The sequence below is a fragment of the Pan paniscus genome, chromosome 14 (genome assembly GCF_029289425.2).
Source record: "Pan paniscus chromosome 14, NHGRI_mPanPan1-v2.0_pri, whole genome shotgun sequence".
Taxonomy (NCBI): domain Eukaryota; kingdom Metazoa; phylum Chordata; class Mammalia; order Primates; family Hominidae; genus Pan; species Pan paniscus.
The window spans coordinates 85,192,206-85,218,949 of NC_073263.2; the positions used below are offsets into that span (position 1 = coordinate 85,192,206).

Consider the following 26,744-nt stretch of genomic DNA (forward strand, 5'->3'; position numbering starts at 1 on the left):
AGGAGGACCGCTTGAGGCCAGGAATTTGAGACCAGACTAGGCAACATAGTGAAACCTGGTCTCTATGAAAATATAAATTAAAATATTAGCCAGGTGTAGTGATACATTCCTGTAGTCATAACTACTTGGGAGAATCATTTGAGCCCAGGAATTCAGGGCTGCAGTGAGCTATGATCAAGACAATGCATTCTAGTCCTCCAGCCTGGGTTACAGAGCAAGACACTATCTCAAATAAATAAATAAATAGATAGATAATAAAATAGATAGCCTATGAAAGTAATATTTTATCTATACAACATAAAAAATTACTTCCTTCTTAAAAACTTCAAATCAAAAGCCAATAGCTTTTTCCCAGTTGCTAAATTTGAAGAAATTCATAGACTCAGAACCCCATTAACTAAAGGCAGGTTTGATTTTCTTAAGCAGTTGTTATGAAAATATGGTCCTTTGTTCAAGAACATTAGCATCACTTGGAAATGGACTAGAGAAATTCTCGTGAAATATTACACCCCCGACTACATCAGCAACTCAGAGTTTGGGCCCAGTAATCTTTTTAAAATCCCTTTAGGTGATCTTGAAGTGTGCTACAGTTTGAGAACCACTGTTCTTAAGGATGAACAATGTGATTTACAAAACCTGCCCTAAAGAGAACTGTGCCCATTTGTCAGGATGACTATATACTAGGAAATTAATATACACACATCTTGGGAAGATGTTTAGATATTGGTTCTAACTAGTTCTTTTTGGTCAGAAAGGGAGTTTACAAAGCTGAGATCATAAAGTTTGGGCTCAGGTTTATCTTTCAAAAGGCCCAGGAATTCCACAAATACTATGCGAAACTATTTCTTGAGTTATTGAAGGAAAAGTTAAAATAGATACATTTGTCAAATGGCATAATCTATAGCTTGGTTCTCTGACTCTTAAAGTGAGGGCTATTATTCCTGAAGGATCCAGTGGAAACTGGTATGGATGAGACCATCCACGCATACTAAAATGTTAAACCAAAGAAATGCCACATTTCTGGAAATTTTCGGAGATCTGTGAGACTGTTAAAGATTTGAAAGATGCAAAAGTGATGTTCTTATCACACTGCTCTTTTACATGATCTGTTTGGTAAAAAATCAGATGACTCCTACAGTGAGATCCTAACTATAACCATCTTTGAGGCCAGAGATATGGCATCCTTGCTAAAGTAATTCAACACTGTTCCTGGCACCTAGTAGCTATTGGGATCTGTCAAATTTATTATTTTCGTGCCAGTCAAAAATTATATCACAAACAGTGGTAGGGATAGAAATCCACCTTAATCCTCATTTCCCAGGAATAGTTCAACTATATTGTTGTCTATCTCACTATTGTACCTAATAACATTTTACTACTTTTTTTAACTTTTTTATTTTTTACATTGACAGATAATGATGTATGTATTTACCTTGTACAACATGACGCATTATCTAACATGGTTGTTACTTTTGTGGTAACATAACTTTTTATTCACTCTCTTATTTTTCAATATGAAAAATTATTAACTATAATTACCAGGTTATAAAATAAATCTCTTGAAATTATTTCTCTTGTTAATTATATTTATTTTTCTTTGAGCATCATCTCTTCACTCCCACTACCAAACATTCCAGCCACTGAGATCAACTTGTTTGTATTCTCCAAATATGTGAGATCATGCATGATTTATGTTTCTGCAACTGACTCATTTCATAAATTCCTCCAACTTCATCCATTTTGACATAAACAACAAGATTTTCTTATTTTTTATGGCTTAATAGTACACAGTATTTCATTGTGTATACATCCTACATTATCCGTTCATTCATTTATGGAAAATTAGATTAATTTCGTCTACTTGCAATTGTGAATAGTGCTGCAATAAACATATGTATAAGTCCTACTACTAATAGTGGGATTGATGTATTATATGGTAGTTCTAATATTAATTTTTTGAGGAAAGTCCATACTATTTTTCATAATGGCTGTACTAATTTACATTCCCACCAACAATGTGCAAAGATGTTTTTCCCACATCCTCACCAATACTTGATTTTTGTCTTTTCGATGATAGGCATTCTAATAAATATAAGGATATCTCATTGCAGCTGTGACTTCCGTTACCCTGATGATTAATGATGCTGAGCATTTATTCATATACTTGTTGTGCATTTATGTGTCTTTTTTTGAGAAATATCTTTTTAGGTCCTAACCCGTGTTTTAATCAGATTACTTGTTTTCTTGCTATTAATTTGTTTGAATTACTTATATATTTTGGATATTAACTGCTTATCAGTTGTAGAGTTTGCTAAAATTTTCTCCCATTCTGTAGATTGTCTCTTCACTCGGTTGTTTTCTTTGCTAGGCTGAAGGTATTTAGTTTGATGTAATACCATTTATTTACTTTTGCTTTTGTTGCCTGTGTTTTTAGGGTTGTATTAAAAAAATCATTGCCCAGCAAACATCATGGAGCTTTTCCTCTATGTATTCTTCTAGCATTTTATCATTTTAGGCTTTACATTACATTTTTAAACCATTTCAGTTTATTTTTGTATATGGTGTGAGATAGGGGTCTAATTTCATTCTTCTGCATGAGTATATCCAGTTTCTCTAAAACAATTTATTAAAGAGATTGTCCTGTCTCCATTGTGTATTCTTGGCTCCTTTGCCAAAAATCAGTTAGTTGAAGATATGTGGATTTATTTCTAGGCTTTTTATTCTGTTTTGTTGTTCTCAGTGGCTTTCTCACCTATGGCAGTTGTCCTCACACATTTTGGCCCTGGAGCACATAAGGCAAATGGGAGAGCCCCTAGCAAGAGCCAGAGAAAGAGTCCTTTGCATATTGCAAAAGCCTTAGGCAGAGGAGAGGAAGACCCAGCAATGCCTAGACTTCACTGGCTGCTACTCTGTGTCCGTTTTTATATCAGTACCATGCTGGTTTAGTTACTGCATTTTTGTAGTATATTTTGAAGACAGGTACTATAATGTCTCCATCTTTGTTCTTTATGTTCAGATTATTTTTGGCTGTTCAGGGTATTTTGTGGTTCTATACAAATTGCAGAATTGTTGTTTCCATTTCTGAGAAGAATGTCCTTGGTACTTTGAGAGAGATTTTATTGAATCTGTAGATTGCTTTGGGTGGTATGGACATTTTAACAATATTAATTATTCCAATCCATAAACAATGTATATCTTTCCATTTATTTGTGTCTTAATTACTTTTATCCATGTTTTATAGTTTTTAGTGCAGAGATCTTCCATCTCATTAGTTAAATTTATTCCTATCTATCATTTTAGTTATCATAAATATAATTTTTGTGAATTTCTTTTCATATAGTCCACTGTCATATAGAAACACTACTGATTTTTACATATGTATTTTGTATCCTGCAACTTTACCAAAATCACTTTTTGGTTTTAACAGATTTTTGATGAAGTCTTTAGAGTTTTCTATTCATATTATCATCTTGCCAGCAAACAGGGACAATTTAACATGTTCCTTTAAAATTGAGTGACTTTGTGAAAGGAAAATAAAATCTTGGGACCCCAATTCACTATAAAGAAGGAAAAAATTAAGCTGAAAGCTGAGTCAAGCAAGAAACTGCCTTTTGTTCCTAAGCAGAGAGCTATATATAAAAGGTTAAATATCTCCACAGGTAGTTACCCTATGATCAGCTTATCTTATGTAAAGTGCTGATTTATTGAGCACTAAACACTAGATGGATATATAATTGGTTATTCCCCTACTTGTTCCTTTTCCCTTATAACATGTAAATTACTACACATTTCCTCTTTCCCTTCCAGCCTACTTTTCCTCTTTAAATATTGAGGCCCTCAAAATCATCTTTGGAGAGAGGCACAGATCTCTTTCCTGGGCATGTCCTTAACCTTGGCTAAATAAACTTCTCAATTGATTGAGACTTGCCTCCAGTTCTTTTTGCTTTACAACTCTTATTTCTTCCTCTTGCTTACCTTTTCTGGCTAAGACCTCCAGTACCATATAGCATAGAAGTGGTGAGAGTGGGCATCTTTGTCTCATTCTGGATCTTAAAAGAAAAGCTTTCAACTTTTTCTCATTGAATATGATGTTATATGCGGATTTGTCATATATGATCTTTATTATCTTGAGGTACATTCCTTCTATATGTAATTTGTTGAGAGGTTATTGAAAGAGTGTTGAATTTTATCAAATGTGATTTTTGCATCTATTAAAATGATCATATGATTTTTGTCCTTCAGTGTGTTAATGAGATGTATTACATATGTTGTTTTACAAATATTGAACAATTCCTTGCATACCTGAAATTCATACATTGTGATCTTATGTGAATGGTCTTTTTATGTCCTTCCAAATTTGTTTTGGCAATATTCTGTTGAAGATTGTTGCATCTATGTTCATTAGCAACATTGACCTGTGTATTACTCTGCTTTCATGCTGCTGATAAAGACATACTTGAGGCTGGGCAACTTACAGAAGAAAGAGGTTTATTGGACTTACAGTTCCATGTGGCTGGGGAGGCCTCACAATCATGGCAGAAGATGAAAGGCATGTCTCCCATGGTGGCAGACAAGAGAAGAAAACTTGTGCATGAAAACTCCCCTTTTTTTAAAACATCAAAACTTGTGAGACTCATTCACTATCATGAGAACAGCCCAGTAAAGACCCACCCCCATAATTCAATCACCTCCCTCTGGGTTCCTCCCATGACACTTGGGAATTGTGGGAGTTACAATTTAAGATGAGATTTGGGTGGACACAGCCAAACCATATCATTCCACCCCTGGCCATCCCAAATGTCATGTCTTCACATTTCAAAACCTGTCATGCCTTCCCAACAGTCCCCCCGAAGTTTTAACTCATTTCAGCATTAACTCAAAAGTCCACAGTCCAAAGTCTCATCAGAAACAAGGCAAGTCCCTTCCACCTATAAGCCTGTCAAATCAAAAGCAATTTAGTTACTTCCTAGATATACCAGGGGTACAGGCATTGGGTAAATACAGATATTCCAAGGGGAAAATTGGCCAAAACAAAGGGTCTACAGGCTCCATGCAAGTCCAAAATCCAGCACATCAGCCAAATCTCAAAGGTCCAAAATGTTCTCCTTTGACTCCAGGTCTCAAATCTAGGTCACACTAATTTAAGAGGTGAGCCCCCACAGCCTTGGGAAGCTCCACCCCTGTGGCTTTTCAGGGTGTAGCCCTCCTCCAGGCTGCTTTCACAGGCTGGTGTTGAGTGTCTGTGGCTTTTCCAGGTGCATGGTGCAAGCTTCTGGTAGATCTAACATTCTGGGGTCTGGAGGATAGTGGCCCTCTTCTCACAGCTCCACTAGGCAGCACTCCAGTAGAGACTCTGTGTGGGGACTCTGATCCCACATAATCCTTCTGCACTGCCCTAGCAGAGGTTTTCCATAATGGCCCCACCCCTGAAGCAAACTTCTGTGTGGGCATCCAGGCATTTCCATAAATCCTCTGAAATCTAGGCAGAGGTTCCCAAACCTCAATTCTTGATTTCTGTGCACCCAAAGGCTCAACACCACATGGAAGCTGCCAAGGCTTTGGGCTTGCACCCCCTGAAATCATGGCCCGAGCTCTATGTTGGCCCCTTTCAGCCATGGCTGGAGCAGCTGAGACACCGGGCACCAAGTCCCTAGGCTTCACACAGCACAGGGACCCTGGACCTAGCCCAGGAAACTACTTTTTCCTCCTAGCCCTCTAGGCCTGTGATTGGAGGGGCTGCCTTGAAGACCACTGACATGCCCTGGAGACATTCTCCCCATTATCTTGGGGATTAACATTTGGCTACTCATTGTTCATGCAAATTTCTGCAGCTGGCTTGAATTTCTCCTATGAAAATGGGATTTTCTTTTCCATTCCATTGTCAGGCTGCAAATTTTCTGAACTTTTATGCTTTGCTTTCCTTACAAAACTGAATGTCTTTAACAACACCCAAGTCACCTGTTGAATGCTTTGCTGCTTAGAAATTTTTTTCACCAGATACTCTAAATCATCTCTCTCAAATTTAAAGTTCCACAAATCTCTAGGGCAGAGGCAAAATGCCAACAGTCTCTTTGCTAAAACATAACAAGAGTCACCTTTGCTCCAGTTCCCAACAAGTTCCTCATTTCCATCTGAGACCACCTCAGCCTGGGCCTCACTCCCAGTATCAATTTACTGTATTAGTCTCTTTCACCCCGCTGATAAAGACATACCCAGGACTGGGTAATTTACAAAAGAAAGAGATTTATTGGACTTACAATTCCACATGACTGGGGAGGCCTCACAATCATGGCATAAAGTAAAAGGCATGTCTCACATAGTGGCAGACAAGAGAAGAGAGCTTCTGTAGAGAAACTCCCATTTTTAAAACCACCTCATGAGGCTTATTCAATATCACAAGAATGGTGAAGGAAAGACCCACCCCCATAATTTAATCACCTCCCACCAGGTTCCTCCCATTATGTGTGGGAATTGTGGAAGTTACAATTCAAGATGATATTTGAGTGGGGACACAGCCAAACCATATTTTTGGCAATGTCTTTGTCTGGCTTTGGTGTCAAGGTGATGCTAGTCTTGTAAAATGAGTTTGGACACATTCCTACCTTTTATATATATATTTTGGAAGACCTTTAGAAAAATTGTTATTTGCTCTTTAAATATTTGATAGAATTCAGCAGTGAAGCCACCAGGCGCTGGGCTTTTTTTTTTTTTTTTTAGGAAACTCCTTTTATTACTTATCCAATCTTCTCACTCATTATTGATGTATTAAGATTTTATATTTCTCTCTAATTCAGTCCTGATAGGTTTTATTTTCTATAAATGTATCTCTTCCAGGTTATTCAAATTTTTGACATATTATTAAAAATAGTCTCATAACCTTTCATATTTCTGTCATATTAGCTGTAATATCTCCTTTGTATTTCTGATGTTAGCTAGGCCAGCTAAAGTTTTGTCAATTTTGTTTATTTTTCAAAAGCCAACTGTTAGTTTCATTGATATTTTCTATTTTTTTCTGTTCTCTATTTCTTTTTTTTTTCTGTGATCTTTTTGTTTTGTTTTGTTTTGTTTTTTTGAGACAGAGTCTCACTCTGTAACCCAGCCTGGAGTGCAATGGCACAATCTAGGCTCACTGCAACCTCCATCTCCTGAGTTCAAGCAATTCCTCTGTCTCAGCCTCCAGAGTAGCTGGGATTACAGGCACCAGCCACCATACCAGGCTAATGTTTTGTATCTTTAGTAGAGACAGGGTTTCACCATGTTTGCCAGGCTGGTCACAAACTCCTGACCTTGTGATCTGCCCGCCTCGGCCTCCCAAAGTGCTGGGATTACAGATGTGAGCCACCGCACCTGGCCCTTGCTGTGATCTTTATTAATTTCTTTCTTTTACTAACTTTGGGCTTAGTTTGTTCTTTTTTTTCTAGTTTCTTGAGGTGCACCATTAGATTGTTTCTTTGAGATCTTTTTTTCTTTTTTGATGTAGGTGTTTATGGCTATAAACTTCCCACTTAGAACTGTTTTTGCTGTATTTCTTAGGTTTGTGTATGTTGTGTTTCCATTTTCATTTGTCTCAAGAACCTTTAAAATTTTCCTTTTAACTTCTTCATTGACCCATTGGTTGTTCAAGAGCCCATCATTTATTTTCTGGGTTTTTTGAATTTCCAGTGTTCCTATTTGGGATTAATTAATACAAAATTATTAATTTTTAGTTTTGTACCATGGTGGTCGAAAAGATACTTAATGTATTTTCAATCTTTACAATTCTTTTAAAACTCTTACACCTGTTTTATATCCTAACACATGATCTTTCCTGGAGAATGCTCCATGTGCTGTTGAAAAAAATACAAATTCTGTAGTGGTTGGATAGAATGTTCTGTATATGTAGTTGAAGTCTGATTTTCTTGTATTGATTTTTTTATCTGGATGATCTGTCCACTACTGGAAGTGGGGTGTTGAAGTCTCCTACTATAATTGTATTTTAGTCTATCTTTCTCTTCAGTCCTATTTGTGTTTTCTTTATATATTAGGTTCTGATGAGTTCACATATATTTATAATTATTATATCCACTTGATGAATGGACCTCTTTATATCTTTATATAATGATGCTTTTGGGTTTTTTTTTACAATGTTTGACTTAAAGCCTATTTTATCTAATACATATAGCTATCCTGATCTCTTTTGATATCTACTTGCATGAAATATCTTTTATCATCTCTTCACTTTCAGTCTATGTGTGTCCCTATAGGCATATATGCTCTTGTAAGCAGCATACAGTTATTTTATTGCTATCTTTAAAATTCATTCAGTTTCTCTATGTCTTTTGATTGGTGAATTTAATCTATTTACATTCAAGATTATTGCTAATAGATAAGGACTTGCTACTGCCATTTTATCTATTATTTCTATTTCTTTTGTATATTTTACTATTCTTTCTACTTTTCTGTCTTTCTTTGTAGATAAGTGATTTTCTCTAGTGGTATGTTTTGATTCAACATTGTGTGTGTGTGTGTATCTACTACAGGTTTTTGTTTTGTGGTTACCATGAGTCTTAAAATAAACATCTTATAGTAATAACATGCTTTTTTCAGCTAATAATAACTTAACTTTGATTGAAAAAAACACTACACTTTTACTTCATTCCTCCCAACATTTTGAAATTTTGATATTACATTTTACATCTTTTTATATTGTATATCCCTAAAAAATACTGTAACTAATAGTATTTTAACAGTTTTGTCTTGTAGTATTAATACAAAAGATATAAGTAATTTATATACTATGATTTCAGTGTTAGATAATTCTGTATTTGCCTGTGTACTTTATCAGTGAGTTTTATACTTTAAGATGTTTTTGTGTTTCTCATTAGCAACCTTTTCTTACAACTCAAATAACTCCCTTTAGCATTTCTTGTAAGATGATTTTGGTTGTGATAAATTCTCTCAACTTAAGTTTCATAGTAAATTATTTCTCTCTCCTTAATTTCTGAAGAGTATAATATTCTTGGTTGGTATTTACCTTCAGCACTTCTGAATATATTATTCCACTCTCTCCAGGCCTATAAGGTTTTGGCTGAGAAATCATCAGCTACTCATATTGAAACTCCCTTATATGTTATCTTTTGTTTTGCTGCCTTCCAGATCCTCTCTTTGTCTTTGATGTTTGACAGTTTGATTATAGGTCATTTCTTAGAGTACTCTTATTTGGATGGAATAGGATTAGAGAACTTTGACCTTTCTATATCTGGATAGTTACACCTTTCTCCAGGTTTGGAAAATTTTCTGCAACTGTTTCTTTAGATAAGCTTTCTATACCTTTGTCTATTTCTTCTTCAACTTCTATGACTCAAAAAAAAAATTACTCTTTTATGCTGCCCCATTAATCCTGTAAGATTTCTTTATTATTATTATTTTTTCTTTTTTTCTCTTGTCTCCTCTGACTATATTCTCAAACATCCTTTCTTCAGGTTCACAGATATTTTTCTTGTACTTGATAAATTTTGCTATTGATGCTCTCTATTGCACTTTGCATTTCATTTATTGTATTTCTTAGGCCCAACATTTTTGGGATTTTAGTTATTATCACAACCTCTCTATTAAAGTTCTCATTCTGGTCACATTGTTTTCCTTATTTTGGTTAATTTTTTTCTGTGTATTTTCTTGAAGTTTGCTAAGCTTCCTAATAATATTTATTTTGAATTCTTTTTCAAGATGTTAATACATCTCTGTCTCTAACTCAGTTACTTGTACTTTACTTTGCTGGTTTAGTGATATCGTATTTCCCTAATTGTTCTTGATCCTCATGGTTATCCATCAGTGTTTGCATATTTGAAGAAGCAGATACTTATTCCAGTCTCCACAAACTAGCCTTGTCTGCGGCAGATTAGAAACTTAGGACGGATTCAGTCAGCATGGTGCCACCTGAGCCTGGGATTCACTAAGGCAGGCGTGATGCTGGGACACTAAGTCATGAAGCTGGGAGCCACTAAGAGCTGCCTGTTGCTTAGGGCTGTCTGGGGCCCAGGGCCACTGACATTGGTTCAGCAATGGTACAGATCAGAGGCTGAGTTCTCAAAAAATGCCTGGCACCTGGGGCTGTGTGATCCCACCTGGCACCAAGTCAGTTCTAAACAGTTAGTCCATTTGTACTCACCTGAAATGTAGGGTCATGAGTGTCTGCCCAGTGCTGGGTTTTACTGTGGTGGGCCTAGTGTTGAGTCCAAGACAAAGTCCTATGCTTCCTTCTCTCTCTCTCTCACAAGTGGATGGTATCTCTTCCCATGCTGTGCTCCCTATGGTTGGGGGAGGGGTGACACATACGATGTCATACTGTTCTTCTTACTCTCTTCAATGCATATTTTCTTAATATTGTGCTATAATCAGGTACTGTGATCTCTTATCTGTGTTCCTTCGCTATTGGGAAAGTATTTTTGCATGTAGACAGTTGTTTAAGTTGATTTTTATGCAGAGCAATGATTGCTGGAGAGTCTTCTCTGCCATCTTTCTTCAATTCCCATCACAAATTCCAATAACCTGCTTTTAGCACTTTTGCTTCCAACCCAGTCAAACCTGATCTCTGCTGTTCCAGGTTTATTGGCTCCCAAAATGGTCCTATTAAACTTGAAATTGAAAAGACTTCCTGGATACTTTGGACACTTCTGTCTCACTGACAAAAGGAAAATGTATGCAAGGGTCTTTCTTTGCTTCTTTGCTGGTTAGAGTAAATGGCCTTAAAAAAAAAGGCTAAATATATCAGATAGCTTCCTGACCAGTTAAAGAAATAAGAACTGTGGATTCTATGCATAATTTTATTAGGTAGCTATTTATAGCCACATTTATTATCAATTATGAGTATTGCTTTTTTCTTTTTTCTCTTTTCTTATTATTTTAGATAAAACTTATTAGAAATTACTGATTTTATAAGTTCATAGATTATGAAAATGAAAGAAGATACATCTGGGCCTTGTGCTAGAGATCTTGAGTTTCTTGCAATGACTAATGGAGTTTTGCTGTTCTCATTATTGATTGGGGAGAGAAGAAGAAAAAGAAGAAAGAAGAAGAAGGAGGAGGAAGAGAAGGAGGAGAAAAGGAGAAGAGGAGAAGGAAAAAGGAGAAGGAGGGGAAAGAAAAGGGCAAGCTGATTATATCTATTTTTATTTGATAAATAGTTGACTCATGTCAAATGAAAGAATATTGTTTCTTTCTTTTTCTTTTTCTTTTTCTTTTTTTTTTTAGATGGAATCTCACTCTGTCCCCAGGCTGGAGTGCAGTGGCACAATCTCGGCTCACTGCAACCTCTGCCTCCTGGGTTCAAGCGATTCTCCTGCGTCAGCCTCCCGAGTAGCTGGGACTACAGGCATGTGCCACCAATCCCAGCTAATTTTATTTTTTATTTTTAGTACAGATGGGCTTTTACCATGTTGGTCAAGATGGTCTCGATCTCTTGACCTCGTGATCCACCCGCCTTGGCCTCCCAAAGTGCTGGGATTACAGGCCTGAGCCACTGTGTGCCAGGGCAGAATACTGTTTCTTAATGTGAGTAAAATGATGAGCATAGATACCAAAGAGTAAAAGAGGAGAGAGCATTTCCATTGTTAGACTTTGGCTCCTCTCTTCCCTAATCTGCTTGTTATAATGGAGAGGGAGATGTTTTCAACTACTGAATATTTTATTTCCCAGACTCCAGTATCAACTTAATTTTTACTGGAGGATGTCAGCAAAATATTGAAGGCCAATGTATCCCATTTCCCTTTTTACATCAGCTAACTTTTCTGGCAGCCTTTATTTGTCCTTTATAATTTCAACTCCCACTCTCATCAGCAGATTAAGCTTCTTTCAGTTGATCAAGACTTCTGGGACACAGAAACACCATTATTTTCATTTGCCTCTCATGAAGGGGCAAAACTAGTAGGGTCTTGTGTCTTTTTTCTTCTGGATTATTTTATCAGCTCTTATATAGCTCTCAAGCTCTTCACCACCTATTTAAATGCAGAAATTCCCTCTGTGACAATTTTTTAAAAATTGTTTAGCTAGACAATGACTGATATAAAACTTGAGAAAAATGGCCATTTCCCTATAATGCAACAGCTTTGGGAAATTTCAGTACAGGATTTATTTTGTTTTGTTTCTTTTTCAACTTTTATTTTTAGGATGAGGGGGTTGTTTTGTGCAGGTTTGCTACATAAGTAAATTGTGTGTCACTGGAGTTTGGTGTACAAATGATTTCATCACGCAGGTAGTGAGCATAGTACCCAATAGGTATCTTTTCCACCCTCACCCTTCTCCCACCCTTCTCTCTCAAGTAGACCCCTGTGTCTGTTGTTCTTTTTGTGTGTGTCCATCTGTACTCAATGTTTAGCTTCCACTTATAAGTGAGATCGTGTGGCATTTGTATTTCAGATAAGAAAAGGTTAACCAATATAGACACAGACATACTTTAAAAGGGATTTGGGTACCATTAAATCTTTAGTGGCAGTTCTTTGTGCTTCTTCATGTAACTGCTGCCTTCATTCTGGTGATAGTTATTTGAGGGGTACAGGTAAACCTTCTGATTGGGACAAGAATTAGTACATAATACCTTTCTATTTTAAATTCATATATAAGTTCACAGTAAGAAAATTTATGAGCTTTACCGATTGTTATAGCTTTATTAGATACATTTCTAAAATTTATCTAATAGTATTTTCCTTTAGGATAGGAACTCAATCTGCTCTTATGATAGTTGATACATATACTTATTTGGATTATTTTCTTATCCCCTGTGTGTAATGCCATATTAGTTTGCCAGAGTCATCATATAAAAGTTCCACAAGCTGAATGGCTTAAACAACAGAAATTTATTTTCTCACAGTTCTTGAGGCTGGAAGTCTGAGATCAAGGTTTCGGCAGGGTTGGTTCCTTATGCGAGACTGTGAAAGAAGAATGTTTCAGGCCCTTCTCCTTGACTTTATGTAAACCCTGTCTCCTCCCTGTGTCTTCACGTGTTCTTCCCCGCGTGAGTGTGTCTCTTGATGCCTAAACTTGCAATTCTCATAAAGACATCAGTTGTACTGAATTAGAATTAGGGCCCACCCTAATGACCTCATTTTACCATAATTACCCTTTTTTTTTTTTTTTTTTTTTTTTTTGAGACGGTGTCTCTCTCTGTCGCCCAGGCTGGAGTACCCAGGCTGCAGTGATCTCGGCTCACTGCAAGCACCGCCTCCAGGGTTCACGCCATTCTCCTGTCTCAGCCTCCCAAGTAGCTGGGACCACAGGCACCCACCACCACGCCCAGCTAATTTTTTTTTTTTTTTTGGTATTTTTAGTAGAGATGGGATTTTACCGTGTTAGCCAGGATGGTCTCAATCTCCTGACCTCATGATCTGCCCGCCTCGGCCTCCCAAAGTGCTGGGATTGCAGGCGTGAGCCACCGCACCCAGCCCATAATTACCTCTTAAAGATTGTATCTTCAGATACAGTCACATTCTAAGTACTCAAAATTTGTATTTCAATATATGAATTTTGGGGAAACATAATTCAGTCCATAAAAAATGGAGTCAGCAATTGTTCCAGAGTCATATCCCTTTCCATAGAAAAGACACATAATCTGGGATTATGTTATCTAGCCTACCTTTTCCTTACCTATATGTGTGGCCTTATTACTAGTCCTTAGCAAAGAATGCTATGAGAAAGGCAAGTATCACTCCTGTCCAAGGTTTTAAGGAATCATCGGTACCTCCTTTGTTTCCTTTTTCTCTTCTGAGATTTTCATAGTTAGAATGAAGAGGCCCTAACCTAGGGGAATTGGAGCCCCCAAAAAAGAGCTAGAGGAAATTATGCATTGCATGGAGAAAAACCAGCCAATCTACAAGCAGATATATTAGCATTGAATGTTATAAGGCTATCATATAGACTTGCCTGTAGTCTGCTATGCCTCAAAAATGTTGGGATTTAATATCAGATAGCTTTCACCTAATTCATAAATATGTAGAACAAATGATTGGGGGAGCAGTGGTCTCATTAGTTTAGCAGGTATGTTGCACAAGATTAGGGATTAGCAACTTCAGATTTAAAAGTTGAAGACCTTTATTACTTAGTGGCAAAATATCTGAGAAAACTATAGCTATCTGTAATAATTCTGAAGACAAACCATGTCCTACTTAAGTCTGTAGCTTTAGGGAAGAAGTTGGAAAAGGTAACAAGGTTCATGTTTGTTAACTTTTATTTAATGTTTCAGAAAGGTGTTATTAAGAAAGAGAAAAGAGTCTCCAAAGTCTATTATTCTATACTCTATGACCATGTGTATGCATTATTTAGCTCCCATTTATAAATGAGAATATGTAGTGAAATTAAAAATAAAATTAAAAAGATAATAATTGACTAATTCAGAACAGAGGTAGAAAAAAATAGTGGTGAGAAATTTGAAGCCACACAGTTTTGGGAAAGCCTAAAGCTTCCAGTTACTAAACAGTAAGAGGTATTACTAGAAAAGGGATTTGCATGGCAAAGATCCACTAAGATATCTTAAAGAGAGCATATCAATCTTTTGGTAAATATTAAATTAGGAAACTTTTCTTCCCATCCATGCTAATTATTTCAGTTTGCATGAGAATTAAAAAAAGCCAGACTTGAAATTTAAACTAGAAGAAAATTTTGGTATGTTTACTCACATGTAATTGACTAATAGCAACTGGATCAGAAGTCTATTAAGCTCTGCAGAGAATAAAAATTGGCAAAGAAAAAAAGAAACAAAAACCTCATCTAAATGTCCTGCAGTTCTAGAACCTTCCTAGGTACCTAAATCTTTGGAACAGAAGGAAGTACCCCTCTCCCACACAGGATATATTCCTCAGTGCCCAATTCAGAAGTAATCATCAAGGATATTGTGACACGAAGAAACTCCTAAAGATTGGAATCAAATGCCTACAAAGAATGCCAGAGATCCTGAGGCTAATCAAATAAATCCCTCCTTTCTTAGCACAGGGACTCAGAAGGAGTTCATTATTGCCAGGGACCAGTATGTATGTATGACTACTGTATGTCTCTTATTCTTCTATTTTAACATAGGCTATTTTTACCAAGATTATGTTGTCCTTAGTTTACCATTGCACATTGTGGGAGTTGGGTAAGGGGCAGGTCATTTATTTTTAGTGTATAAGTTTCCAAACCATGTGATACCAAATTTGATCATAAATAGTATGCTCTAACTGAAATACTGCACTTTGAGATATAGGAGTACCTGGGATAGACATTGGTTTTCTTTTTCGAGGTAACAAGAGAATATAGTGTGTGAGTTTAAATAAGACTGCAAATGATTTTTTATTGACCAGGAGGACAGACTGTGGAAGAAATGCTGATTGTTCCTCTTTAAATTCATCTCCTCTCTATTCTGAAAACATAGCTAGATTATATCTCTCAGGATTCCTTGCAGTTAGGGGAGACCATGTTGCAGCGTTTCTGCAATGGAATTTTGGCGGAAGTGATAAGTACAGCTTCCAGGTCTTGTGCAAACGTCTTCTATGCAATCGTATCCAGTATCTCTCTCATTCCACCAATTGGATGTGGATTTACAGAGCTTCTGTCAGCTGGGTCCTTGGTTTTTTATTATTTTTATAGCAATGCCAGTCCCCGTTCCCCTTACTGATCAGAAATAACCATATCGTACTTTGATATGAGTAAGATGTAACTTTGATTTTGTTAAGCTACTGAAATGCAGACATTCACTACAAGCAGAGTAGGTAGCATAGCTTCTCTATTAGGCTCCACTCATTTTAGTTCAATGCCCACTTTTACCAGTATAAAAGTAGTGTTCTGGGAAAAAAGTATTCATTTCTTGAATATTATTCATTTTTATAATTTTCTTCTAAGAATTTTCATTTCATTGATCAAAATTCACAGTCTTCAATGTGAATTTTTGTGACTAATGATGGTTTTAAGTTATAAGAAAATGTAAATGGAAAACTTAGGAAGGAGGAACAGGTAAATGAGATAAGAAATGTGGACAACAAATTCTGGGTTTATTTAGGGTTCACGTGGTCACTAGCTATAGGTTATGGTAGCAACAGAGTAAATTCAATCTACTCAACAACTCATTTAAGAAGTTATCCTTACATTATACTGTATCTGAGGATGAAATGACTAGATATGAAGTAGTAACTGTCTACATTGTATTTTCCTGACTGCCTTTTATAGGCAATATAGTGCACACATTTCCTTAAATAAATAGATGGAACATATTAAGGTTAGGAATAGGACTCATTTCTCTCTAGGTGTATTCAGCTTAGCATATTTCTGGCAGGTGGATAAATATAGTAAGTGTTCAGTAATGACAACATATTAGAAAGGCATTCTGCTTTATTTTTCAGTAAGCCTATCCTCCAGTGATTTTTATGTTAGACTATCTTCAATACTTCTTTCACCAATATTTTGAAACTGGTTTGCCTTTGCAAACTGATTTCTCCATTGTCAAAGTACTATTTAAGGGATTGAGTAGCTGGGAAAATAAATTTTAAGTCTAATACTTATTCCTTTACCTGTAATGCAGGATCCTGGTCTTATTGAATTCTCTTTATTCGTGGTATGCTTCATTATGTGTCTGAACTGTGGGTATAAAAATTAGATCTTCTTACATTTGAAGACATTACTTTCCTTTTCTCCTATTCTCTCCATCTTTTATTATTTTCTCGTTACCTGAGCAATATACAGGTTTTGCTGCGTGTTACCAATGCTTTTCCTCTGTGGGATATCGCTAATGATGCTGCAACAGAGGTGTTGTCATTCTCACAGTAACACAAGAGAGCTGTGTGGTCTGGAGAGACGCAATGTACAGAAACGAGTTGGAAGCCACTGGAAAGTAAGGAGAAGGTCACATCAACCAATGCAAATGTTACATTTTCCAAAGGAGAACCAGGAGTATGTCCTTATGTGCTACCTAACAGAGACTTAAGAGAAATATTTCTTCAAATATTAATTCATATTCATCTTTTTTCTCCAATGTGGTAACCCAGAGATGAAGAAACAATACTACATTTGTTTTCTTTACCTTGGTAGTAAACTAAAATATTAATTCATTCATATGTTTTTAGTTAAAGTATTTATGAAATATATTACTCTTTTGTCATAGATCCACAGGCAATCAGATTTTTCATTTTAAAGATTAAAATAGGCCGAGCACGGTGGCTCACGACTGTAATCCCAGCACTTTGGGAGGCCGAGGCGGGCGGATCATGTCAGGAGATGGAGACCATCCTGGATAACACGGTGAAACCCCGTCTCTACTAAAAATACAAAAAATTAGCTGGGTGTGGTGGCGGGTGCCTGTAGTCCCAGCTACTCGAGAGGCTGAGGCAGGAGAATGGCGTGAACCCGGAAGGCGGAGCTTGCAGTGAGCCGAGATCGCGCCACTGCACTCCAGCCTGGGCGACAGCGAGACTCCGTCTCAAAAAAAAAAAAAAAAAAAAAAAAAGATTTAAATATTGGTTAATTCATGTTTAATGATAACGTGCACATGGAATATATCACTATTTGTCATAGATCCATATGTAATATATTTTATTTTTGATTTTGAAGATGAAAATATTGAGGCTAGAAAAGTTGTTTAACTGTGCCAAGACAACAGCCTGAGTTAGAGGTAGACAGAGAATTGGAAGGCAAGTCTTTGGCATTTGTGTTTACTAGTGTGTGCATCCAGAAAACTTATTTAAAATCTATTTAGTGCCAGGGGCAGTGGCTCACACCTGTAATCCCAGCACTTTGGGAGGCCAACGTGGGTGGATCACTTGAGGTTAGGAGTTTGAGAACAGCCTGGACAACATGGTGAAACCCCATCTCTACTAAAAATATAAAAATTAGCCGGGCGTGGTGGCATGCCCCTGTGGTCCCAGCTACTCAGGATGCTGAGGCAGGAGAATAGCTTGAACCTGGGAGGCAGAGCTTGCAGAGAGCTGAGATCGCGTCCTACTGCCCTCCAGCCTGGGCAACAGAGTGAGACTGCATCTCAAAAATAAAAAATAAAAAAATAATAAAATTAAAAAAAATATATATATATATTTAAGCGATGACTACAAAAAAGCTCAAAAAGCTCATTTCAAATGTGACTTCTTTCAGTGGTATTTTTTCTTCTTTCTAATATTAATGCAATCAAATGTACCATAACAATACTTGCCTTTTCTCTGCAAATAACAAAATGTTGTCCGAATGAGTGTAGCATAAATCTCTATTCAAAGAGTATATGCCAACACAAAGGCATTCATACAATGAAAAAATTCTCTGGAGCATAGGTTGACATAGCAAAGATTATATGGAAGTAGAAATTGCCTGAATGAAACAGCTTTAGGATTTTGCAAAATGAAGTATTTTTGGTTATTTTTATATTGTGTTTGTATATAAGTGTTTATTATATTTTACACATTTCTATTTGCAATCAGTAAATGTGGCTGAATTATAATCAAGACTTTGACATTCACTGACAAGATTTGTTTAAAAGTGTGACTTTATACTGTTATTTAGCCTAAGAAATTTAGGTATCCATTGTTTTATTTTGAACAAAACTAGATTTAAGTGAAGCAGCTCTGAATTGAAAGAACTAAAACACTGCTAACGTTTTTCCTTTCCACATATTTACTTATCATCGATGAAGAAACACATTTAAACTTAGAGAATCTAATACTAACAACAATAAAATCTTATCTTCTCAGAGGCACAATCAATTCACCTTGTTAACTTTTTCTAAGACCAACAGTAAATTTCAATAAGGTTCTATTTTGTTTCCTCTAAACTAAAAGCAAATAGGTTTTCAAATTTTATTCATGGATGTTGAGAGAATCATACAAAAAAATCCTGTAATTTGCATGTAGAATACACAAAGCAGTTACATAAAATTTTAAAGGAAAATAACACTAAGCCATAGTTCTTAGTTTATTTAGACTTTATATTTTCAAAGTTTTAGTGGGAAGAATAGGGAAAACAGAAAAGTTACCATAAAGATAAGATCTTTAAATTTAGTGTGCATGGAGGTAAGCATGAGGCCGCTATTAGTTTCTTCTCATGCTGCTAATAAAGACATACCCAAGAATGGGTAATTTATAAAGAGATTTAATTGACTCAGAGTTCAGCATGGCTGGGTAAGTCTCAGGAAACTTACAATTATTGCAGAAGGTGAAGCAAACATGTCCTTCTTCACATAATGGCAGGACGGAGAAGTGCCAAGCAAATGGGGAAAAGCCCCTTATAAACCATCAGATCTTGTGAGAACTTGCTCACTATCACAAGAACAGCATGAGGGTAACCACCCCCATGATTCAATGAACTCCTACAACACCTGGAGATTATGGGAACTACAATTCATGATGAGATTTGGGTGGGGACACAGCCAAACCATATCAAGGTCCTTTGACATATGTTGACATACAGTATTTCTAAGAATTATTTTCAGAGGTTATTCTGCATATTTATAAATAACAACATCCATTTTCAGTGAGAAGAGCTCAATTACTCTGAAGGATGATCTTTTTAATTTCAGTGAAAGAATATATAAGAGGATATTCCCCATGTATTCAATAGTGCCGTTATGTTTTATTTGTTATCATCTATATAATGCAAAAAGAATAACATGCAAAGTTTATTTTTACCTTCTACTGCAATTTATTATATTCCTTTATGTAGATGGTTTCCAACAATCTTCTAGGTCTTCCGACAATGTGTACCTTCAAGTCTAGCTCAATATTAATGTTGTAAAGAAATGGTTATGGAAGACAAATAGAAATATCAACTTGGAAAATGAATTTTAAAATCATGAAGTGAGGAAGAGGGAAATGAATGAGGTAGGCCTCCCCAGGATCATGCTACCATTTTGTTTATCTCTATCCATGTCAAATAAAGCCCACTTTCCAAATCCTTCATTGCTTTACTTGTAATTTTTTGTCTTCAATATTTTCTTCAAAGGATCAAAGCCAATGCATGTCTGCTTTGCCTGCAAGATAAATTTACCCTCACTTGTCTGGAAGGATTTGCATTTTTAAAAACTTGTGCAATGTAAGAATTATTTCATTTGGCTTGGGAGAATTGAAGATGAACTGGCTGTAAACCAGACGACCATTCCTTTGAATTTTTCATCTTGTTGATGAAAAATATAGTCAAAATACAAGATGATACGTAAAGCAAAAAAGTTCCTTATGAACTTTTTATATTTGGTTAAATATAAACTAAAACAAAGATTCAAGCAATGCAGCCTAAATGAGTATTACATACATGGATTCTGAAGCCAGTCCTCCATGGTTTAAATCTTTATTTTGCCACCTGCTAGCTCTGTACCGTGAAATAATTTGCATAATATTTGTCTACCTCAGTTTCCTCACATGCAAAATAAAAATAATAATATGACTAAAGTACAAATTGAATATGGAAAATCATAAGCACTGTTTAGATGTAAGCTGTGTGTCTTCAAAAATAATGTCCTGCATAATATGTTAATGTAAATTATGCAAAACATATTAAATTATATTAAGCACAAGAAGCATTTTAATTAGTTGTAATTAAGACATGCATCAGTGTAAACCTATGTGATATTTAATATACTGTATGTTCCAGTACAAATTGAGATAAAAAATAATTAAATGTATGGTTTACTGTCCAACATTTAAAAATCATATTTTTTTATATTATATAATTATGTTTTTCTTAGTTTTTCCCAACTCAAATGATTATCATCTTAATTCAGGTGAAACAGTTTGAGTTTTCAGGACAAGCATTTACAGAAATTACAAAACTCTCTTGAATGGCAACTTACTTTTTCCTTCTTAATTAGGAATGCTGCTCCCTTGTCTATGAATAGCTTCTTACCTCTGTGCATGTCAGCTTAAAAATCTCCTCAAAGAGACCTTTTTATGACCTTAGCTGAGCAACTATCATTCTTTGGTTTTGTTTAAAATGCTTTTAACACTGAAATCATCATATACATTCCACTGCACATTTGTTTTTTATGTTTACCACTATAAGCATATGGCAGTTTTGATCTTTCATCCTTCTATTCCCAGGGGCTAGCATAATGCCAAGCACAGAGTAAATGCTCAACAAATATTTGTTGAATGAATGAATACTCTCAGCTAATTATGATTGCTATTCTTAAATTGCAACATTTGGTTTTGGCTGTTTGCTTCTCTTAGATTCCATCCAGAAAAATATTTTATCTTATATACAGCATTTTTATCTAAGACTGAACTGCCATTTCTCTCTTCCTCTTTGGTATTTTTTGGGTTGTTGTTGTTTTGTTTTACTGCACTGAACTTAGGTTCAGTGCTGCTGATCTAAGTTAATTGATGTTCCTACTTCCGAATGACCTAGAATTCAAAATAATTTATATGTAGTAGAGAAAAGCCTTTTATTTTTATCCAGAAGAATAAAAGTTAGATACAAAAACAGAATGCTCGTTTTATGGAAAAACTAGAAAATAGTTTTTTAAAAATATAACACTATCTGCATTCTTATGACAGCTTTCATTAATCTTAAAAACCTCTGCCAATGGCTGCCACTTTTTATTGAACTGTTGCCTATTATAACTCAATGTTTAATTATATACATTTTACCAAGTGATGGTTAATCAATCTATAACTGTATATGAGTTCCATGCCTAAACAACAACAATAATGATCTGTTCTATTGTTTCTACAGTTTTCTAAGTATTTCATTAGGGAAAAATATTGTCTTTTAATGTGCTTCTGTGGCTTTCCTTCTATTGCTTATTTTTACTTAACTAGATGCAATATGCATATCTAATTACCATCACTAAGCACAAGGTCAATCCAAGGTTGTCTTCATTCTCTTCATCTATATCTATTTATATGCCACCTTTTCAGACATCCATGCTAATACACAGAAGTAGTGATGCAGAGACATTATGTATTAATTTGCTAGGGATGTCATAACAACGTACCACAAACTGGATAGATTAAACAACAAAACATCATCTCACAGTTCTGGAGGCTAGATCAAGGTGTTTTCAGGCTTGGTTGCTTCTGAGAAATATGATGGAGAATCTGTTATATGCCTCTCTCCCGGCTTCTGATAATTTTTTAGAAATCTTTGATGTTCCTGGGCTTGTAGTTACATCATCTCATCTCTTCTTTCATGTTATTATGGCATTCTCTTTGTGTACATGTTTGTCTCTTCAAATTTCTCATTTTCATAAGGCCATCAGTCATATTGGATTAACAGCTTACCCTACTCCAATGAAACCTCACCTTATTACATCTATAACGACCCTATTTCCAAACAAATTCATATTTTGCAATATTGGAGGTTAGAACTTTATCATATGAATTTTTAGGTGAAACAATTTAACCCATAAAACATTGTGCAATTCTATAACTGATATGTAAATATAGGACACTCAGATTGACTTTATCTGATAAAAGGATGCTCTTTAAAGAGTGCAAAAATGTTAAACAGTCATCAGTCATTTAATCAGACTGATCAAAAATCAGTATGTTTTTGGCTAAAATGCTTTTCTGTCTTCAAATAAATAAAAAACCTTAACACTGCCTACTTACCTTTTGGACACAGTCTTTTTAAGTTATACATTTGTTTATGGGTTGACATATATCTATGACACACAGGCTTATATTTCCCACTCCTTTTTCCTACTCTGTAGCTGTAAGGAAGGAAAATGTCAGAAGCTTCATGTTGTTGGTATAATTGTACTATGAAGTCATTCTTTACATTTTCATAATTAATATTTCTTATTTATAATCCTCTTACACTACCACTTTTGTTTCCGTTTTTAACTTCTGCTCCTCCAGTTTTAACTTTATTTTCCTTCTGATTTTTTTCTTCCCAGTGGCATGTACTGCTATGTAAATTCAATTAGTAAATAGTATGTGGCTACACAACTCAAGAGGTAAGAAACTCTTAAAACCTAATTATAATGCACTTATCATATACACACAAAAAATAAAAATTTTAATTAAAAAAACATAACTGTGACATATTACTCTCAGGTAACTGTTAGCAGTAGCTGGCCTTTAAAAAAAGACTCATAAGCAAGACTTTGATAATTCATTTACCTTAATCATATACAAAATAGTCAAGAAGATGGCTGGCCTTGACATGTGAAAATCATTGATTTAATGAAGCTAGAAAACGTCTCTTTTTAATGTTATGAATTCTTTATTCAAATAAAGAACTAGAGTTGTGTGTTTCAATACTAAAGAAAAAACCTCTGTAATTTACTAAAAATGAAAAAAATAGTGATGAAATCACTCAAGCACTTAGAAACCAGATGTCTAAAAAGTTATAGATTTATGAAATATGCTATATTTTAGAAGAAATAGGCCCTAATCTCTTGCTTGAAAACAATATACTGTACAGTTACACTGTGTTTTTTTTCCTACCTGTGCGAATATAACCTATCAAGTTAATCAACTGGCAATGCTTTGTGATATGGTTTGGCTCTGTGTCTTCACCCAAATCTCATCTCGAGTTGCAATCCTCATAATCCCCATGTGTCTAGAGAGGAACCTGGAGGGAAGTGATTGGATCGTGGGGGCGGTTACCCCCATGCTATTCTGGTGATAGTGATGAGTTCTCATGAGATCTGGGGGTTTTATAAGGGTTTCTTCCCTCTTCATTCCTCACTCTTCTCTCTCCTGCCACCATGTGAAGAAGGTTGTTGCTCTCCCCTTCGCCTTCTCCCATGATTGTAAGTTTCCTAAAGCCTCCCCAGCCGTGTAGAACTATGAGTCAATTAAACCTCTTTCCTCTATAAATTGCCCAGTCTCGGGTAATATCTTTATAGCAGGGTGAAAACAGACTAATACACTTTGGTAAAGATCGGTAAAATGAGAATCTGCACTTCTGTTAATATATCTGTTCACCAATTTTTTTTTTCCTTTGGAACACCATAGGGATAGTTAATACATAACAATCAACATTCTTTAGGTTAACAGTGGTAAGTTACGTGGTAGTTTAATTTGAAGTCTCCAACCTTTTTAGATTTTAAGCACTATTTTATAAGTGCACTTAATGAAGTCAACAATCATCAAATAGAGAACCGAAATGTCAGCATGGACTAAATCTGAAAAATTGCTCATTATTCACTGTCAAAGTAGCTTATGAACTTTTAATAGATAAGCCCTCAAAATCTGAGAATAAAATAATTAGAACAGATGAGACTGGTCTAAGTGATGGGGTGATGTATTTCAATTCTATGCCTTTATAATTTTATAAAATAATATATATAAATTTCAAAATAATCTGTTTATAATAAGGTCTTTGACCTTTAGTATTTGTATCTTTTATTATCTATGCTTATTTATGTCACCAATTTATAGATCAAGATGAGTCAGTCTTTTGTCTTTTCAGAACTAAAGGTATAATATTAAGTGTAAATATTGAAACCTTTACAGAAGACAGGTGTTATTTATTAAATATGCTTATTTTTCAAATTTTCTGCTCCTTTTCAACTCTGTATAACCTTTCATTTACCCCTGCTGATGCTCTGATGTTCCAGGGGTCACACCTGTTCTTAAGGAAGTGTGGGAGGGAGTGGGTTGGGAATTTGAGAGAAACACCTGGGTGAACTTTGCTGTAAGGGATCTTTATATGTTGCTCAGTCTTTTCACCTCCTGCCCCATTGCCTTCTCTGTTGACAACAGCAGCATGCCTCTTGCTGCCCCATGGGTTAGAATTCTTCCTTACAGGCAAAATAACAGCAAACAGCTCTACTCTAAGAATACTGAGCAGTTTTTGCTTTCAATAAAAAGCTCAACACTAAGAATACAAACATAAGGAAGGGATTTTGTTATAAAATGATACATAAACATTGAAACATAAAGTATGCATTTTTAGGAGAAGGAACATCAAGGATTTATTCTTAGCATCCGAAGTAGTATAATCTTCAGCATGTTATTTAAGATATTGGAACTCATTATCTTTATACATAAAATGCTGTTCAACTAGATGATGTATTGTATCCAGTTCCTCTAGTCTGTTTCTAACTCCATGGCATTTCAAGATGTGTGGGCAGTTATTAGTTTCCAAGTGATGATTCTTCATCCCACCTTCCCCAAAACAAAACTCAATGGCTTTACCATTAAAACTCTGCTGCCTTTGATACTAAAGCCATTGGAGGAGTATGGTATAATATTGCTACAGAACTGAAGGTGAGGAATTGATTTCAAAAAATAAGTAGTGGTGAATTGATTAAGCTTAAGTAAACAGATGCTAAGGAACCAAAATACCTGCTTGTATGATGATACCTGCTTTAACACTTTAACACTTTCCCTCTTCTCTGGTACTCTGTCTGACATTTTGTCAATTAGATATGCACTGGAGTTACCCAAACTTTTCATTTAAATACATCCATTAAAAATGATTTTAATACTAAAGTGGGAAGAATGTTTAATGTAACTGTTTTCTTGATCTTATGAAATAGATGGAATAAAGGCTATGAACAATGGTTTTACCACCAACTAACCATCTGTCCAGTGTGTATAATGTGCCAGTGTTTACTAAGCTGTGTGTATCATCTCACTAAAAACTCACAAAGGTCATATGGAGTAGAAATAATTATCCCCATTTTACAGATGGTCAGATAGCTAAGCCAAAGATCATCATGTTTATATAGTTAATCGGTGGCCACAAGAGCTAATAAATAAAACAAATGATATTCAAATAAAAGTATAACTCTAAATCTTATGTTTTGGCTGCTATTAAATGTTAATATATTCAGATAGCAAGGGTTTACAATACTGCAGGAAGTTTGAACAATATCATATTTATTTAATATGATATATATTTTTTCTTGAATTGAATTCTTGAATTTTAGCCTGATTACATAAACATAGTTTCTACATCATTAGAGTCTTTCTAAACATAATTTAATTGATGCCTGTATTAGCTTTCTGTTGCTTCTGTAACAAATGGTCACAAATTTAGTGGCTTAAAACAATACAACTTTCTTATCTTACAGTTTTGAGAGTCAGAAATTCGTGTTGCTGAGATAAAGTGAAGATGTTGGCAGGGCTGCATTTATTTCTGGCGGCTCTGGAGAGAATGTCTTTCCTTGCCTATTCCATCTTCTAGAGATGGCCTGCATTGCTTGCCTCATTATCACTTCCCTCATCTTGAAATCCAGTGGGTTAAGTCCTTCTCATATTGCATTACCCTGACTTACACTGCTGTCTCCATCTTCCACTTTTAAAAACGCTTGTGAATACATGGAGGTCACCTGGAGAAAATATAAAATTTTAGCATCCGATGATTAACAGCCTTAATTCTGTCTGCAACTTTAATCCCCCTTTGCCATGAAACCTAATATGGTCATAGGTTCTGGCAATTAGGACATGGGCATATTTGGAGAGTGGGGTGTTATTCTGCCTTCCACAATGGCTAAAATGATATTTTCAACCTCTATCCTAATAATTTATACTGCCATTGTCCTATGTCTGAATAAATTTTATTAATGTTGAGATTGTTACCTTATGATATATACCTAAAAGAAGATAAAATTTCAAACACATATACATACGTTATATATTACTTGCCTGACACAAATTTCCCATTTCTTGAGGTCATAATTGTGTCTCATAGGTTAGTCTTTAGAACATGTTGTAATTTTTAATTTTGATGTATTTTTCAAGATCTCTGTAAATTTGTAAATATATTTATGTTGATTTGCTACAAGAGAGCTTAAATACTAAGTGCACATAGTTATAATGAACTTAGATTTGTAAGAATACCATATTTCCCAATCCCAATGGATTGGCCATTGATGG

At 35.3% G+C, this 26,744-nt stretch overlaps 1 long non-coding RNA gene across 1 annotated transcript in view; it reads right to left on the reverse strand.

Moving 5' to 3' along the window:
* Window positions 1-1,497: 1,497 nt before the first annotated feature.
* Window positions 1,498-26,744, reverse strand: part of LOC129393652 (uncharacterized) — a 38,718-nt gene continuing 13,471 nt past the window's right edge. Inside the window, exon 2 of the long non-coding RNA XR_008620676.2 lies at window positions 1,498-26,197. This is a non-coding gene — a long non-coding RNA (uncharacterized LOC129393652). The remainder of the gene's footprint in view (window positions 26,198-26,744) is intronic.